Source organism: Vitis riparia, unplaced genomic scaffold (assembly GCF_004353265.1).
Source record: "Vitis riparia cultivar Riparia Gloire de Montpellier isolate 1030 unplaced genomic scaffold, EGFV_Vit.rip_1.0 scaffold600_pilon_pilon, whole genome shotgun sequence".
NCBI classification, from domain to species: Eukaryota; Viridiplantae; Streptophyta; class Magnoliopsida; order Vitales; family Vitaceae; genus Vitis; species Vitis riparia.
In genome coordinates this window covers 60,001-79,834 of record NW_023269708.1, presented here as the reverse complement: position 1 = coordinate 79,834, position 19,834 = coordinate 60,001, and positions in this window count along the sequence as shown.

Here is a 19,834-nt window from a genome sequence, read left to right as displayed (position 1 = left end):
TGTTTAAAAACTAAACTAAGTGTGAGATTAATTGAGTAATCATACTAATGATTTTTAAAAGAATTATACCAAGCATAACCAAGGTTTAAAATATCGGTAAACACGAATATATCGCTACTTGAAATTTACGGATATATTGAAAGTATCGGAGAAATATCGATGGATATTTTGACAAAAATATCGATGGATATTTTGACAAAAATATCGATGGAAGAAAAATAGTTCAAAATTCATGAAAATGTTTAGAAAACTTAAAAAGAAAATGATAAAATACGTAAAAATGCACATATTAAAGTTATTTTGTAAGTGTAATTAACATAAATACGATTATAGATAATATTTATCAAATTTTTATTAAAAAAATTAGTTTAAATTCCTTTAATATATTTATATTCATTTATTTTAAAAATTAAAAATACTTTTATTAACACATGTTTTATTACATTTTAAATAAAAATTTAAATTGATTTATATAAAATATTTTATTTGAGATTTAATTTCTAAAATTTTATTATAAATATGTGGTGACAACTTTTTTTATTAACATTAATTGGTTTAAATAATTAAAATTATTATTTATCTTATCAAATTAATTTTAATTTATAAAATATTCAGACTTCATTAATTTTTTTATATTGTAGCAATTTTTTAGTAAAATTATATTTTTAAAATTTAAAATATAAAATTAAAAGAATAAATAAAAAATTAAAAGTGAAGTGATAGTAATTTTTTAAAATAGGATTAATGAGATAAATATGAAAAGTAATTAAAATAAAAGGATAATATAAATTTAAAATAAAAGATAAATTAAAAAATATATATAAATAATTTTAAAAAATTCAAACAATCAATGATTTTTTGTGCTCTCCCCCGCTTGTTGCCGCACGTCGCCCCACGCTCGATTTTTAAAAGAAACTAAACAAAACATAATATGAACAAAACAATCAAACTAATAATTTTTTAGAAACTAAACTAAATATGAAATCAACAAAATAACAAAACTAATGATTTTTAATAGAATTAAACTAAGCAAAATATCAACAAATCAACCAAACTAATAATTTTCAAAAACTAAACTAAATATGAGATCGACGGAATAACCCAACTAATGATTTTTAATAGAAACTAAACTAAAGGTGATATCCACAAAGCAACCAAACTAATAAAGTAAAACTAAACTATGCACGCTATTAAACAAATAATCTAACCAATGATTTTTAAGATAATTAGACCAAACAAATTGACAGAGCAACCAAACTAATAATTTTTCAAAACTAAACTAAATATGAGATGAATTGAATAATTAACCTAAGCATAATATCAGCAAAGCAACCAAACTAATAATTTTTAAAACCAAAACTAAAAACGAGATTAACTAATTAACTAAATAACTAAACTAATGATTTAAAAAAAAAATTTGAACAGACCATGACATCAACAAAGCAACCAAACTAATAATTTTTAAAAACTAAACAAAACATGAGATCAACATGATAACTAAACTAATGTGTTTTGAAGAAAACTAAATTGTACATTATATCAACAAAGCAACAAAACTTATAATTTTTCAAAACTAAACTAAGCATAAGATCAAAAGGATAACTAAACTAATGATTTTTAAAAGAAACTAAACGAAGCATAGTATCAGCAAATAAACCATACTAATAACTTTTAAAAACTAAACTAAATATGAGATCAACGGACTAACCGAACTAATGATTTTTAAAAGAAACTAAACTTAGTATAATATCATGAAAGCAAGAAAACGAATAATGTTTAAAAACTAAACTAAGTGTGAGAGTAATAGTTCTACCAAACTAATGGTTCTTAAAAGAATTATACCAAGCACAACATCAACAAACCAACCAAACTAATAATTTTTTAAAAAGTAAACTAAACATGAGATCAAAAGATTAACTAAACTAATGCTTTTTAAAAGAAACTAAACTAAGCATTGTATCAACAAAACAATCAAATTAATAATTTTTATAAACCAAATTAAGCATGAGATCAATAGAATAATCATACTAATAATCTTTTTAAAAGTAAACTAAACAAGATATCAACGGACTAACCGAACTACTGATTTTTAAAAGAAACTAAACTTAGTATATTATCATGAAAGCAAGCAAACTAATAATGTTTAAAAACTAAACTAAGTGTGAGATAAACATAGTAACCAAGCTAATGATTTTTATAAGAAAGTAACTAAGCATAGTATCAACAAAGCAACAAAACTCATAATTTTTTAAAAACTAAACTAAACATGATATTAATGGAATAACCACATTACTAATGATTTTTACAAGAAACTAAACTAAGTAAAATATCAACAAAGTAGCCAAACTAAGAATTTTTATAAACTAAACTAAGCATGAGATCAAAAGAATAATCAAACTAAGTATTTTTGAAAACTAATCATAGCATAATATGAACAAAACAACCAAACTAATAATTTTTTAAAAAACTAAACTAAACATGAGATGAACATAATAACCAAACTAAGGATTTTTAATAGAATTAAACCAAATGAAAAATCAACAAAGCAACAAAACTAATAATTTTCAAAAACTAAACCTAGCATGAGGTCAACAAAATAACCAAACTGATGATTTTTAATAAAAACTAAGCTAAATGTGATATCCACAAAGCAACCAAACTAAGCACGTGATTAAAAAATAATCAAACTAATGATTTTGAAGATAATTAAACCAAGCTATCATTAGAGCAATCAAACTAATACTTTTTTCAAAACTAAACTAAATATGAGATCAACTGAATAACTAAACTAATGACTTATTAAACAATCTAAACCAAGCATAATATCAGCAAGACAACTAAACTAATAATTTTTAAAACCAAAACTAAACATGAGATTAAATAAATAACTAAACTAATTATTTTTTTTTCTAAAAAAAAAAAAAAAACTGAACTAAGCATGACATCAACAAATCAACCAAACTAATAATTTTTAAAACTTAAACCAAATATGAGATCAATAGAATAACTAATGTGTTTTTAAAGAAAACTAATTTGTGCATTATATCAACAAAGCAACCAAACTAATAATTTTTCAAAACTAAACTAAGCTGAGATTAAAAGAATAACCAAACTAATGATTTTTAAAAGAAACTAAACTAAGCATAGTATAAACAAATCAACCATACTAACAACTTTTAAAAAATAAATTAAACATAAGATTAACAGATTAACTGAACTAATGATTTTTAAAATAAACTAAACTAAGTATAATATCATGAAAGCAATCAAACTAATAATGTTTAAAAACTAAACTAAGTATGAAATTAATAGAGGAACCAAACTAATGATTTTTAAAAGAACCTAAACTCAACATAATATCAACAAAGCAACAAAACTAATAATTTATAAATACTAAATTAAGCATGATATAAAAAGAATTGCCAAACTAATGATTTTTCAAAGGAGCTAAACTAAGCATAATATTAACAAAGCAACTAAACGAATAATTTTTTAAAACCAAACTAAACATGAGATTAACAAAATAACCAAACAAATAATTTTTAATAAAATTAAACTAGACATAACATCAACAAAGCAACCAAACTAATAATTTTTAAAAACTAAACTAAACATTGGATCAACATAATAACCAAACTAATGATTTTGAAAAGAAACTTAAACTAACCATGATTTCAACAAAGAAACCAAACTAATAATTTCTAAAAATTAAACTAAATATGAGATCAACTTAATATAACTAAACTAATGTCTTATTAAAGAAAATAAACTAAGTATAATATCAACAAGACAACCAAACTAATAATTTTTAAAACAAAAACTAAAAACAAGATTAACTAAATAACTAAACTAATGATTTTTTTTTTCAAAAAAATGAACTAACCATGAAATCAACAAAGCAACCAAACTAATAATTTTTAAAAACTAAACCAAACATGAGATCAATAGAATAACTAAACTAATGTGTTCTAAAGAAAACTAAATTGTGCATTGTATCAAGAAAGCAACAAAACTTATAATTTTTCAAAATTAAACTAAGCATGAGATCAAAAGAATAACCAAATTAACGATTTTTAAAAGAAACTAAACTAAATGTAGTATCAACAAATAAACCATACTAATAACATTTAAAAACTAAACTAAACATGAGATTAACGGACTAATCGAACTAATGATTTTTAAAAGAAACTAAACTTAGTATAAATAATATCATGAAAACAAATAAACTAATAATGTTTAAAAACTAAACTAAGTGTGAGATTAATAGAGTAACCAAACTAATGATTTTTAAAAGAATTATACCAAGCTTAACATCAACAAAACTAATAATTTTAAAAAAATTAAACTAAACATGAGATTCATGGAATAGCCAAACTAATGATTTTTAATAGAATTAAAGCAAACATATAATATCAATAGAGCAACGAAACTAATAATTTTTTAAACCTAAACTAATTATGAAATCAATTGAATAACTAAACTAATGATTTTTAAAAGAAACTAAACTAAGCATAATATTAACCAAGCAATTAAACTAATAATTTTTAAAAACTAGACCAAACATGAAATCAACATAACAACCAAACTAATGATTTTTTTTAAACAAACTAAACTAAGCATTAGATCAAAAGAATAACCAAACTAATGATTTTTAAAAGAAACTAAACTAAACATAGTATCAACAAAGAAACCAAACTAATAGTTTTTTTTTTCAAATAAATTAAACATGGGATCAATGTACTAACGAAACTAATAATTTAAAAAAAAGTAAACTAAACATGATATCAACAAAATAACCAAACTAATGATTTTTAATACAAACTAAACTAAAAGTGATATCCACAAAGCAACCAAACTAATAATGTTTAAAAACTAAACTAAGCATGAGATCAAAAGAATAACGAAACTAATGATTTTTAAAAGAATTAAACTAAACATAATATCAACAAAGCGACCAAATTAATAAATTTTTAAAAACTAAATTAAACATGAGATTAATAGAATAAACAAACTAATGGTTTTTAAAAGAAACTAAACTAAACATAATATCAACAAAGCAACCAAACTAATGATTTTTAAAAATTAAATTAAACATGAGATCAATAGAATAACCAAACTACTGATTTTAAAAAGAAACTAAACTAAGTATAATATTAACCAAGCAACCAAAATAAAATTTTTTAAAAACTAAACTAAGCACAACATTAATAGAATAACCAAACTAATGGCTTTTAAAAGGATGAAACCAAGCATAATATCAATAGAGAAACCCAACTAATAATTTTTGAAACCTAAACTAAATATGAGATCAAATTAATAACTAAACTAATTATTTTTAAAAGAAACTAAACTAAGCATAATATCAACAAAGCAACCAAACTAATAATTTTTCAAAATTAAACTAAACATGAGATCTAAAGAATAACTAAACTATTTTTTAAAAAAGAAAGTAAACTAAACATAGTATCAACAAAGCAACAAAACTAATAATTTTTTTAAAACTAAACATAACATGATATTAATTGAATAACCACATAACTAATGATTTTTAGAAGAAATTAAACTAAGTACAATATCAATAAAGCAACTAAACTAATAATTTTTATAAACTAAATTAAGCATGAGATCAAAAGAATAACCAAACTAATGATTTTTAAAAGAAACTAAATGAAGCATAATATAAAACAAAACAATCAAATTAATAATTTTTTAAAAACTAAACTAAACACGACATTAACATAATAACCAATAATGATTTATAATAGGATTAAACCAAACAAAACAATGATTTTCAAAAACTAAACTAAATATGAGATCAACAGAATAACCAAACAAATGATTTTGAAAGGAAACTAAACTAAGCATGATTTCAATAAAGAAACAACACTAATAATTTTTAAAAATTAAACTAAGCATGAGATTAACAAAGTAACCAAATCAATGATTTAAAAAAAAATTCTACCAAGCATAATATCAATAAAAGAACCAAACTAATAATTTTTGAAAACTAAACTAAATATGACATCAACTGAATGACAAAACTAATGATTTTTAAAAGAAACTAAACTAAGCATAATATCTACAAAGCAACCAATCTAATAATTTTTAAAAACTAAACTAAACACGAAATCAATGGAATAACCAAACTAATGATTTTTAATAGAAACTAAACTAAAGGGGATATCCATAAAGCAACCAAACTAATAATATTTAAAAACTAAACTAAGTACGAGATTAACAAAATAATCAAACTAATGATTTTCTATATAATTAAACCAAGCATAATATCAACAAAACAACCAAATTAATAATTTTTAAAAAACTAATTCAAACATGAGATTAATGGAATAACCACATAACTAATGTGTGGACCCCGCATTTCGGCTCAAGCGTTTCCCACTCGAATGGCGAGCTCGATTTTTATTTGAAAAATTGATTTGTTGATTAAAAATGACTTGGAGTCGCCACTTATTTTTGTTTTATTTTTAAAAGGGTAAACAAAATAAGAAAAAAAAACCCTAAGTGCGACTCCTGGTTTTGGAAAAGGCGATTTACAAAAAACCGGATCGGGCTTAGGGGTCAGGTTACTTATCGGGAAGGTACGGTGAAGACCATAGCACCCCTCTAAGTCCCTAAAGTCGGGTCTCTACTGATAAAATGAAGCTGATGTGGCAATTGATGAGTAAATCAATGAATATCCTGAATGATCATGCACATATGAGAATCGGAACATGTATAGTGAAGTATCAGAATGAGAGTGTATGCGTACCTGAGCCACGAGCCACAATGCGCTATCAAGAAATGAGATTAGTACACAATTAACGAATACAAATTATAGCTCATGCATATCGGAGTGCAAAATGAAGATCGAGCAAAATATATTAAGCTCAACTGTTGACAACCAATAGGGATTAAACATAGGGCTCCTCACCAAAGCCCAATTTATTATTCACGAACTAGTCTCACAAATTTCGTGTTTTAGAATTATGAAGAATTTACTATTGCTTATGTAAAATCAAGAAGATCAGAAGATTATTTAGGAACTGAAATGGAATTAAAACTATTCGGGTGAAAACTGGATTCTTGGAGTTTATTGGAAAATTGGAGATTTTGGGAATTAAATTTAAAAGATTAGAGCTTCGGTAATTAAAATGAAATTTGCCAAAGAAAATGAGTAATGAACTTTAGGGAATTAAATTGAAAGGGTATAGATTTTGAAAGTTGAATTTGTAATAATAATAATAATAAGGAAATTGAACTGCGAGAATATAGATTTTTAATAATAATAATAATAAGAAATGAACTTTAAGAAATTGAACGGCTAGAGTATAGATTTTAATAATAATAATAAATGAATTTCAAGAAATTGAACGGCTAGAGTATAGATTTTTAATAATAATAAGAAATGAACTTTATGAAATTAAATGGCTAGAGTATAGATTTTTTTAATAAATGATAATAATAATAATAATAATAATAATAATAATAATAATAATAACAATAATAATAATAATAATAAATGAATTTCAGGAAATTGAACGGCTAGAGTATAGATTTTTAATAATAATAAGAAATGAATTTTAGGAAATTAAATTGCGAGGATATAGATTTTTAATAATAACAACAATGATAATGATAATAATAATATTAGGAAATTGAACTGAGAGAGAGTATAGATTTTAATAATAATACTAATAATAATGATAATAATAATAACAATAATAATAATAATAACAATAAATGATAATAATAATATGGATAAATGAAAGGGATTAAAAGGGCTTTGGAATTAGAAGGGCCTAAGGTGATAACAATAATGATAATAATAATAATAATAATAACAATAACAATAAGGTTTTGAAATAATAATAATAATGATAACAAGATTTTGAAAGTTGAATTAATGATAATAATAATAATAATGAGATTTTAAAAGTTAAATTAATAATAATAATAATAAGGTTTTGAGAGTTTGAATTAATAATAACGTTAATAATAATAATGATAATAATAATAAGATTTCGAAAGTTCGAATTAATAATAATACTAATAATAAGATTTTAAAAGTTGAATTAACACTAATAATAGTAACAAGATTTTGAAAGTTTGAATTAATAATAATAATAATAATAATAATAAGATTTTGGAAGTTTGAATTAATAATAATAATAATAATAATAATAAGATTTTGAAAGTTGAATTAACACTAATGATAGTAACAAGATTTTGAAAGTTTGAATTAATAATAATAATAATAATAAGATTTTGGAAGTTTGAATTAATAATAATAATAATAGGCCTTGGACTTCAAAAACAGGCCTGGAAGTGCAAATTGGGATTGGGCCTGGAGGTGTAAACTGGGCATGGGCTGCTTCTCAAGCCCAATATCTGCCACCAATGGGCAAGCCCCAAAGCTCCATCTTTAGCATAGGCTTGGGCCTGGGCTCCAAATTAAGCCCAAGCCCAAAGCCATCATGGGCAACACCAAGCCCGTCATCAACACAAGCTCCTTCACGGCCCAAGGCATCCCTCTCCAACTGGGCAACTCCTCCAAGCGAAGCCTCCACCAGCAGCAGCGTAGAAGAGAGGGGTAGGGACGGTGGCGCCGGGACGGAGAGAGGAAAGTCGCGGCGGCGGTCTGGCGGCATCTAGAAGGTGTTGCCGTCGTCATGGTGGCTGATGCACGCCCACCTGGCTGGAGCGAGTGATGGCGGCTGAGGGGTGAGCAAGCGTCTCACCGACGCGACACACACAGCAAGAAGACGCGGCATGCGTGGCTCCCATGCAGGTAAGCGAGCGACTTTGGGGTTCCTATGGGGGTGAGCTAGGCACGGGTATGGTTAGGTGATGTGGATGAACGAGAGAAATGGTGAGGGAATGAGGGTAAGGATGGGTTTGGTGTGCATGGGTGTATGGATATTCGCGGGTTTAGAGAGAGAAGTAGATGCAGGGAAGGATTGATGAAGAAGGAGAGAGGAATAACATGGTTAATGAAAGGTTGGGCAAATAAATCTATATAGAAGCTATATATCAAACAAATCCATGCGACTCAGTATACAATGAAATTTTATGACAATGCTCAGGTATCCAGATCAGAGATAATTAAAACCAATGACTGTGAGGAAGCATGCATGAGAAAGGCTCCAAGGACTCATACCTGTGATGCCCTTCAAGACGTCCCTCTCAAGCTTCCGCCCTCTCGTTTCAGCGACCTCCTCCTTTCCCCTTCTTTCCTCTCTCTAACTCCCTTCTCCCCCGCTCCTCCCACCCGAAAAAAATCCCAAAATATCTCACTCAAACTAAATATCTGCCTCACTGTGCGTCCTTGGAGGGTGGTGTCACCATCCACCTACTATCATGGCCCCGGTCAGATCCTTAGCCGAGTGTCTTGTGCAGCTCCTCCCTTCTTGCATGAGGCCCCCCCTCTCAGCCACTCCTCAAAAGTGGTGGCAAATCCCCAAAATAAATAGAATAAGTATATATATGCATATATATATATATATATATATATATATATATATATATATATAAACAAAACAAAAGAGGGGTCTACATAATGGTTTTTAAAAGAAACTAAACTAAGTATAATATCAACAAAAGAACCAAACTAATAATTTTTATAAACTAAATGAAGCCTAAGATAAAAGAATAACCAAACTAATGATTTTTAAATGACACTTAAAAATAAACCCTCCTTATAACTGGTAATGACTTCCTTCAAGCAAAAAGAAATAATAAAATTGTCATTATTAGTTATTTGTTCTTAACAAATAAACTAGACTATATTCTGCAAACTCAAAAACCTTATCAGTACATGAGAAAGCCTCGTAGTCCTAGCAACAAATTAGAAAAATGAAAGAAAAAACAACTCATTGATTAACATTTTTGTAGGTATAAGAAAAACCACAAAGAAGGTTGTGTATTCAGTTAACAGCATTAAAAGATTCAAGTACTAAACTAAAATTCTGTAAATATGAGAAAAATAATGAAGAATACCTTCGAGCATTATTAACAGGTTCACGGCCCTGATCCTTGGTCATTTGGTTATTAGAAGAGGCCTTCAAATTTTTTGCACTTGTTCTCCATAATAAGGAGCATATAATACACCATTTAATCAGAATTTTTTTTTTGAAAAATCACAAAGTACCTCTCTTTGAAGTATTACAAACACCAGCACCTTGACTTATATTTGTTCCCACTTTACCCTATTAATCAACAAGAAAATTGTCAGTACTTCATGGCTGCAAGCAAAGGATAAAAAAGAATGAGAACAAAGGATGCAAATATTATGCCCTAATAACACTACTTTGGCATTATGCTGAACACATAATAGGGTGCAAGCAATATCAGAGAGAGGGAAGAAGGGGGAAGGATGTTATGCTGTTGCATGCTCAAATTTATGTCCCCTTAAGTTACCTTTGCTCAAGCATTGAGAGATAAATGAATTACCCAAACCACCTTGGGATTGTTACTCGGTTACTCTTTGTTAGTGAAGCTTCACCCTTTCCAATTGAGTAATTGTTGTCTTTTCCTTTAGCAGATTTCGTCCTCTTTTACTTATTCCAATGCATATTTCTCCCCCTACTAAACACCAATTCCTTCTTTCTTATAACAAACATCAGTAGTTTGTGCTATAGACCTAGTCTAGTTGGGCCTTACAGGAACTATTCCGCTTGCCTTTGTCCTTCTAGAAACCCTTCAAATTCCCCTTTATATCAAAAGGAAAATAATGAATAAAGACTTCTAAAGGATCATACTACAAACCTTACCAAACAATCGCCAAAATCAACAAATGCTAAAAGAAGAGGAGCAATTGAAATAACTTTTGAATCACTTGAATTGATCTGAGCAGTCCCTTTGTTTAACTGCATAGATTTCGTCCTACAGATAAAGGTTAAAAAAAAAAACACAAGTTAACAAAAAGGCTTTCTCTTCCAAGCAAAATAGCCATAATAGGGATACCTAAGGGGGACTTTTGTTCTCTTGGGTACCAGAAAATGACAAACCTAAGATTCAAGAATTTTAACCGTCAGTCATCACCTACACTATCTTAGAACCCAATCAAATAGGCTCTGGAAATTGTCAATCATAAATGGTTACTATTTGGGAATTAGAGCCCAAGAATAGCATAATCTCCACTGGATCGAGCTTTACAAAACCTGTTAGGTAAATTAAGGTGGGTTTTTTTTCTTTTGTTTTTTCCAATTTTCAGTGAACAAAAACATAAAACACGAGACTCAAATTTTCATTTTCCTTTTCATTTCTCTGTTTTGTCTAAAATCTATACATTACTAATTGAAAAGTTAGTAAAATCGCACACCTTATTGGGATTAGGGTCTCATGGTTCTATTAAAACAATTGAAAACATAACATTGAATTCTAAGATAGCCATCAACAAAAACTTATTGTTGAAAGCCAAATGATAAACATCAAACCAATACCAACAAAATCATGGGAACCAACGTTAACCCTCTCATTCTCAAAATAAATCTTGAAACTTACGCCAACTGTTTTAGAAACAGAGCATCCAATTAATACATGAGAATATAAAATTTCTCATTATAGAAACCATGTAAAATGTACAACTCTTTAGATTTTTTTCGATTTCCTGCAACTCGACTTGAAGCTGCATTCAATTTTCCCTACATTTATGGAGACGAAAAATTTGATCATGATTCAAAACAGAGGAAAAGAAAAGGAGTTAGATAAGAATAAGAGCTAATATGTACCTTGATAGCCACCATTTTGTTTTTTACTATTTATTTTTCAAAATCTTCTAATGATCCAATACCTTACGAAGCAAAAGCAACATCCAAAGTTCAGGTAGTCAATTTCTGTCTTTCCTTGTTTTTGCTGGGCAACCAAACAAAAATTAGGATTCCGGGGAAATTGTGACAAAAATTCTTCCTCTTAACTAAACAGTTTCCGTTAATGATGTAGGGTTAGCGATCCTAGTTGCGGAATAGTTTTCCAAATATGATCTTTTTTGTTGCTGAGAAATCAAAGGACCAAAGAAAAAAAAAAGAGCAAGAATCTTGGAAACACCCATTTGAAAGGCAAGAATATACTTGCAAGTTTGTGATTTCATAGAAACTTAAGGAGAGGAAAATATAGATTTTCTTAGCAACCAAATGGAAAAAAGAAAAGTTAAAAAGAGGGCAGAAAAAAAGGATAACAAGAATGGCCACTCTTGCAGACAAGATGAGGGTGAAGAATGGTGAGCACTGATTTGAAATGGTAGAAAAATCTCCTATGATGTTCGTGGAAACTAAAAAAGAATAATGATGCAAGTGTGATATTTTGTTCCCTCGGAAAAATGGATATCCAAAGGAAAATGGAGATTCCATCCTCGAATATGAAGATCCTAAAGCTCCAAAGATGGGTATCTGATGATCCTTTCTCACTATCGGTGGACTGCAATGGCTGTGATGAATATTGTTCTCCGATGATAATGAACTCTAATGGCGGTGATGACTCTTTATAAACGAACTAGCGAGCTTCAACGGTGGTGAACTACTCCGGCAGCGATGAACTCCATAGACACTATCTTAGGTTCAACCTAAGTTTTGTCATTGTTCCTTTGGATTCTCATCATTGGGACACCATCCTTCGTTCTCTGTTTATTCTTTGTTCATTTCATTTCTCCTCATTTGGTTGCCATCCTAGGTTCTATCTAAGTTTCTTCTTTTTTCCCTTTAGTTTCTCGTCATTGGCATACCATCCTAGGATCTATCATTAATAGGATGCCATCGTAGGTTCTATCAAACTTGATTTGTTTCTTCTTTTGGTTTCTCATCTTTGCAACATGATCCTAGGTTCAACCTAAGTTTCATCTTCATTCCTTTGGATTCTCATCATTGGGACACCATCCTACTTTCTTTCTCGATTTATTCTTTATTCATTTCATTTCTCTTCATTTGGACACAAAGCTCAGTTATTTCTAAACTTAATCGTTTGTTCCTTTGGTTTCTCGTCACTTGGACAACATTTTGATATCTCAAGTTATTCCTTTTTCATTTGGTTTCTCATCATTGGAACGTCATCCTAGGTTCTATTTAAGTTTAATCGTTTGTTCCTTTGAATTCTCGTCATTGGGACACCATCTTATGTTCTTTCACATTTTATACTTTTTTCATTTATTTCTCATCATTGAGACATCATCGTAGGTTCTATTTAAGCTTAATCATTTGTTTGTGTGGTTTATCATCATTGGGACACCATCTTAGACTTAATCTAAGTTTTTTTTTTTTTTTCCATTGGTCTCTCATCATTTGGACAACATCCTATGTTATCTCTTAGTTTATTCTTTGTTCATTTGGTTTCTCATCATTGGAACGCCATGCTAGGTTCTAAGTTTCTTATTTTTTACTTTAGTTTCTTATCATTAGTACATCATCCTTGGTTCTATCTTAGTTGTTTATTTATATCTTTGGTTTCTAATCAATGGGGCACCATTGTAGGTTCTATGAAAGATGATTCGTTTCTTTCTTTGGTTTGTCATCTTTACGACACTATCCTAGGTCCATACTAAGTTTCGTCTTTGTTCCAATAGTTTCTCATCATTGGGACAACATTCTAGGTTCTATCTCAGTTTATTCTTTGTTCTTTTGGTTTCTCATCATCGGATAAGCTTCCTAGGTTCTGTCTTAGTTTATTCTTCGTTCCTTTGGTTTCTCAACATTGGTACGCTATCCTAGGTTTTATCTCAACTTATATTCTTTGTTCCTTTGGCTTTTTGTCATAAGGCCACCTTCCTAGGTTCTATCTCAAGTTTTATTATTTGTTTTTTTGGATTCTTCTCATTGGGACACCATCCTTGTCACACTCAGTTTTTAGAACTTAATAATTGATACTCAAATACAACATAAGTGCTTTAAAAAATTTGGGGATACAAAAATTTAAATGCTGGGTTCCTGCTTGATTTTGTTCAAAAAGAGAATATGGAAACCGGTTATAAAGAGGTATACATCCTATATTAAACTTTGTAACTATTCGTTAACAAAATATGATGTGTTTCACAAAAAGAACTTGTATTATGTTACTTTACATATAACCCCATAGTTCACTTCAGGTAGCCCATACTACAAGTGTACATGACAAATATACATTACATCATCCCTTCGAAAAGATTGAGTCTTTGTATGACACAAAGGCAAAGCCTCAAAACACTTTCAATGCAAGCAAACAACATCCAATCAATAGAAAAGCAATGCACAAGAATTATTTCCAGCATAGGTCTTCTCACCTACATCTAAAGGTGGAAGGGATAGGGTGAGTTCAAACCTCAGTAGGAAAGTTTATAACCATCCTAAGCATACCCTTAAAAACCTTGAATTAAACGTATAATGGCATGTGTGATAAACATTTTATAACCATTATCAAATATGCAATAATAATGTCAAACACGTATGCATGCATTTGCTGGTTTCATCTCTATTTTTCCTCATCCATCCTTTCACAACTAATAACCCCCAACAATGTACACACTAGATATCAATACTCCACAAGATACTCAGTCAATATAATGATATGATTATTCTAGGACTATCACCCAAGGGTAAATCATACCCCGTGTCTTCTTGGACTCATACATAAGAGAATGACCAACCTCGTATCTTTAGGGACTAAAACCGAAGGGCAGGACCAACCCCATATACCCACATCAGAGTGTCTTCCTCGAGGGCTCTACGGACTTTCACCCAAGGACCCACGATCCCACATAAACAATGTAATACCTAGCACTAATGAATTAAATAGGCAATAATGATTATCTCAGTACTTAACTTTAAATGTTCTTAATTAGATATTAAAACTAGTTTAGTGTTAATCCTATTTAATTATGAATTAAAGTTTGATTAAGGTTAATTGAGATTAGTTAATGACTTAACAATGCTTATTAGGTTTTTAGGGGCTGATTATAGTTTTGAAAACCTAAAGGACTAAAGGGCAATTATGGGTTTTATTTTTTATAACTTGAAGGACTAAAGTGCAAAATTAGGAAGTTGCAGTTAGTGGAAGCCAAGTGGCATGCCACCTCCTACTTGGGTGGATTGGTGGCAGCCATGTGGCCTGCCACCTCCTACTTGGCTGCAGGGAGAGCCCTATATAAGGGCATGTAGCTCTTTTTGCCCCATTTTAGCTGTAGCAGCTTGGGTTAGAGAGAATCTTGAGAGAGAAAGTGAAGATTTGAGGTAAGCAAGTTGTTTAATTTAGTAATTTTGGTTTATTTTAGTTCCTAATGGTATGCTGAAACAAATTAATGGTAAATTTTGTGTAAAAGTTGAGTGTAATAAGCTATAAACATGTTTTAGTTAAAAATCACAATTAATTAGGGATTAAAGTATTTTATTAATGGTAAGATCAGCATAAATCTTGTTTAATTGAAAAATATATTAGTGAACATGTGATTAATTAGGTTATTTGGACACTTAGGATTTGCTAATAGGTTAGGCTTTTAGAAAATCAAAGCAGTTAGTGTTTAGTAATTAATTACAGAATATTAATATGTATTGTAAATATTGTTTAATTCAATTCAAATTAGATTTGAAAACCTGTAGGAATACAAATTTCAATTCATCGTTAGGAAGTCTAAATTATGTGTTTCATTTTAGTTCCTTATAATAGGTAAAGATTGCCTACATAGAACAATCACAGAGGGAAAGTTTGTGTAAGGTAAGGAATTTTATGCAATCCCATAGTGTATCTAATTTCATTTCTTGAAACATTTATTGGAAACTTCATGTCATTTCTATGATTTCATAAAGGGTTTTAATGTGTCATTGCATCTCGATTTATTGTGTTGAAATGTTACATTGAGATTGGAAAGCATATTGGTATGAAGATTCATGGTTCTGTGTTATGGAAATGGTTCATAGCGTGGTTGCATTGATAGCAGGATATGGAATAATCACAGATCATATTCAGAGAATTGATTGGTGGGAAGTATTTATGCGATGCTACAGACATTATCTTTAGACATATTGTTTATGTGGGATCATGGGTCCTTGGGTGAACGTTCGTAAAGCCCTCGAGGAAGACACTCAAATGTGGGTGTATGGTGTTGGTCCTGCCCTTGGGTTTTAGTCCTTAAAGAAACAAGGTTGGCCCTGCCCTTGGGTATGAGTCCCAAAAGACACAGGATATGACTTGCCCTTGGGTTATGTCCCATAATAGTCATTATTATATTGACCGTGTATCTTATGTAGCATTAATATCTAATATATAGATTGGTGGGGGTGAACAATATCAATTGTGAAAGGATGGACAAGGAAAAATAAAGATGAAACCAACAAACACATGCATATATGTTTGACATGATTGCATATTTGTTAATGGTTATAAAATGTTTATCATGCATGGTATTACATGTTTAATTCAAATTTTTTAAGGGTAAGCTTAGAATGGTTATAAAATTTCCTATCAAGTTGTGAACTCACCTTATCCGTTCCACCTTTAGATGCAGGTCAGAAGACCTATGTAGGAAATAATGCTTGAGCATTGCTTTACTGTGATTGGATGCTGTTTGCTCGCATTGATAGTATTTTGAGGCTTTGCCTTTGTATTAAAAATTGAATTTTTTGTAGGAATGATGTAATATATATATTTGTTATGTAAACTTGTAGTATGGGCTACAGTAGTGAACAATTGGGTTTTGGGATATGTAAATTAATGTAGTACAAGTTTCTTTTGAGAAACGAAACATATTTTGTTAACTAATAGTTACGAAGTTTAATACAAGATGCACTCTTTGAGAGCACTTATACTGTATTTGAGTATCAATTGTTTAGTTTGAAAAAATAAAAAATAAAAAAAAATCGGTGTGGGACAGCTTGGTATCTGAGCATAAGGGATTAAATGCCTATTGTGGACCATAGGTGGGGAGCCCAATAGGTGCACTTGAGTCATTATTATTGTTACACTCTTTTACTATGCATGATATATTGATATTAACGTGAAAGGTTAAATGATGAATGTTAGGTTTGTGTTTATGACATTTTTGGTTCTATTGGTGTGAGTATGCCTAACTGTGATAGCTATGATCATGTTGCTTGTGAGAATTTCTGATCATTGAGAATCCGTTACTATGTTATTGTTGGTATTATGTTTGTTTTCAAAATGATTGTATGTGACATCAATGGTTTAATTGTATTATGTAAGGATGCTTTTGATATAATGAATAACCCTTATAATGTGTTGTGTTGATAATCTAATCATTGTATACCTAGAGCAAGGAATCGATTAACAACAAGGCCTAGACGAACAACTAGATCATCTCCACTATCTCATGGTAATGTAACTAAGGGAAGAGCTGCAATATATCCAACTGCTGGTTTAGAATGCCAGAATGTGAGCTTGATTCGGGAATTTAAAGCATTGAATCTTCCAATCTTTCGAGGTGGCCCTAATTTTCTTGAAGCTAAGAATTGGATGAAAGAAATAAAGAAAATACTGGATGTAATTGCAGTGCTTGAGGAAAGGAGAGTTTCTTTAGCTTTGTTCATGTTGAGGGATGAAGTAGACAACTGGTGGGATATGATCAAGACTACTCAAGATGTAACTACGATGGTTTGGATGCAAATTGAGGAGCTGCTTTTGTCTAATTACTTTCCAGAGGTCGTTAGAAGACAAAAAAGAGTTGAATTTATACGCTTGTCTCAAAGGAATATGACAGTGATTGAATATGCAGCAAAGTTTACACAACTATCTAGATATGCTCCGAATCTGGTTGCAGATGAACAAATGCGAGCTGAACAATTCCAAGAGGGGTTGAGATTGAACATATTAGAGCACAAGTGGCCCCCTTCATGCTTCGTACTTACAGTGAGGTTGTGGCAAGGGCTCTGGTTATAGAAAAATCGGAACAAGATTTCAAGCGCTAGAAAGTGACTCATCCCCAACAACAACCCAGAAACAATAGCAGTATAGTGGGACTACAGATATGGCAAAGGGACTAAGGAGATGTTATGAATGTGGTGAGGTAGGACATCTTAGGAGGGAGTGCCGAAAATTTCAATGTCCTGCATACTAGCCATCTCAATGGCAGTTTCAGTAGACGAACGCAACCTCAAGGGAAAGGAAACTTTAGACAAGGGAAGCCTGGACTGAAGCCAAAGCAAGGACAACAAGGGAGATTTTATGCATTGGGGTCACAAAATGCGGAGTCAAATGCCTTAGTGGAAGGTATGATCTTATGTTTTAGCACTTGGGCAAATGTTTGATTTGATCCAGGAGCTACCCACTCTTTTATTTCTGCATCATTTGCCTCCATGGTAGACATAGAATTTGTTCCCCTTCATTGTTCATTATGTAATGAGACTCCTATGGGTGTGGAAACCAAGTGGGTGTGTCATGCTTGTGTACTTTATATTAGGGGTCTTGAAGTTACAATAGATCTGGTTATTCTTGATATTTTATCCTTTGAAGTAATTGTGGGGATGAATTGGCTGGACCGGCATCATGCTGTTATTAGATTTTTATTTGAAGGAAGTAACATTCCAAACCTCTTTTGGTTCATATTTGAGTTTTTATGGTGACAGAAGGCTTACATTTATTCCATTAATTCAAAACCTAGGTGACAAGTGGTCAAGAAAGGATGGTGGACACTATTTTCTTTTTAATGTGTAGGGAGAAGGGAAAAAGAAGACAACTATATATTGCATTCCAATGGTTTGTGAATTTGCTGATGTTTTTCCAAAAGAATTTCCATTTTTGCCTCCTCATAAAGAGATGGATTTTTCTATAGAATTGTATCTAGGTATAAATCCAATATCAATAGCTCCATATAGAATGGCTCCAGTTGAACTTAAAGAATTGAACATTCAGTTGAAAGAGTTGCAAAGCAAAGGGTTAATTGGCCTAGTAACTCACCTTGGGGTGCTCCAGTATTTTTTGTGAAGAAGGATGGATCCTTGCGGTTATGTGTGGATTACAGAAAATTGAACAAAATAACAGTGAAAAACAAATATCCATTACCTCGAATTGATGACTTATTTGACCAGTTATGTGGGGCTTGCAATTTTTCAAAGATTGATTTAAGATCCAGTTCTCATCAATTCAGGACACGAGAATCAAAATATTCCAAAGACTGCATTTCGTACAAGGTATGGGCATTATGAATTTGTGGTCATGCCATTTGGGTTAACCAATGCTCCAGCTGTATTCATGGACATGATGAATCATATTTATCGGCCTTACTTGGATCATTTTGTGATGGTATTTATGGATGATATTTTGATATATTCTAAGAGCTAAGAAGAGCACGATCATCATATGCATATGGCACTTCAAACACTTAGAGAACACCAGTTATATGCCAAATTGGAGAAATGTGACTTTTGGTTGCAAGAAATTCAATTTTTGCCACATGGTTTCTCACAAGGGTATCTAAGTGGATCCAACAAAAGTGGAAGTTGTGACAAAGTGGGAAAGACCCAAGAATGTTTTTGAAGTACGTAGTTTTCTTGGATTAGCAGGGAAGGTTTGTTAAAAACTTTTCTCGACTGACGCACAAAGGAGTGAACTTTGATTGGAATGACAAGTGTGAAGAATCCTTTCAAGAGCTAAAAAGGAGACTAACAACAGCGCCAGTGCTAATTACTCCTATTAGTGGCAAAAGATATAGAGTTTATTGTGATGCTTCAACAAATGGCTTGGGATGTGTTTTGATGCAAAGAGGAAGAGTGGTTGCTTATGCTTCTAGGCAATTGAAGAACCATGAGCAGAACTATCCCACAAATGATCTTGGACTCGCAGCCATAGTATGTGCTTTAAAGATATGGAGACATTACTTATATGGTGAAGAATTTGAGGTGTTTTTTGATCACAAAAGTTTGAA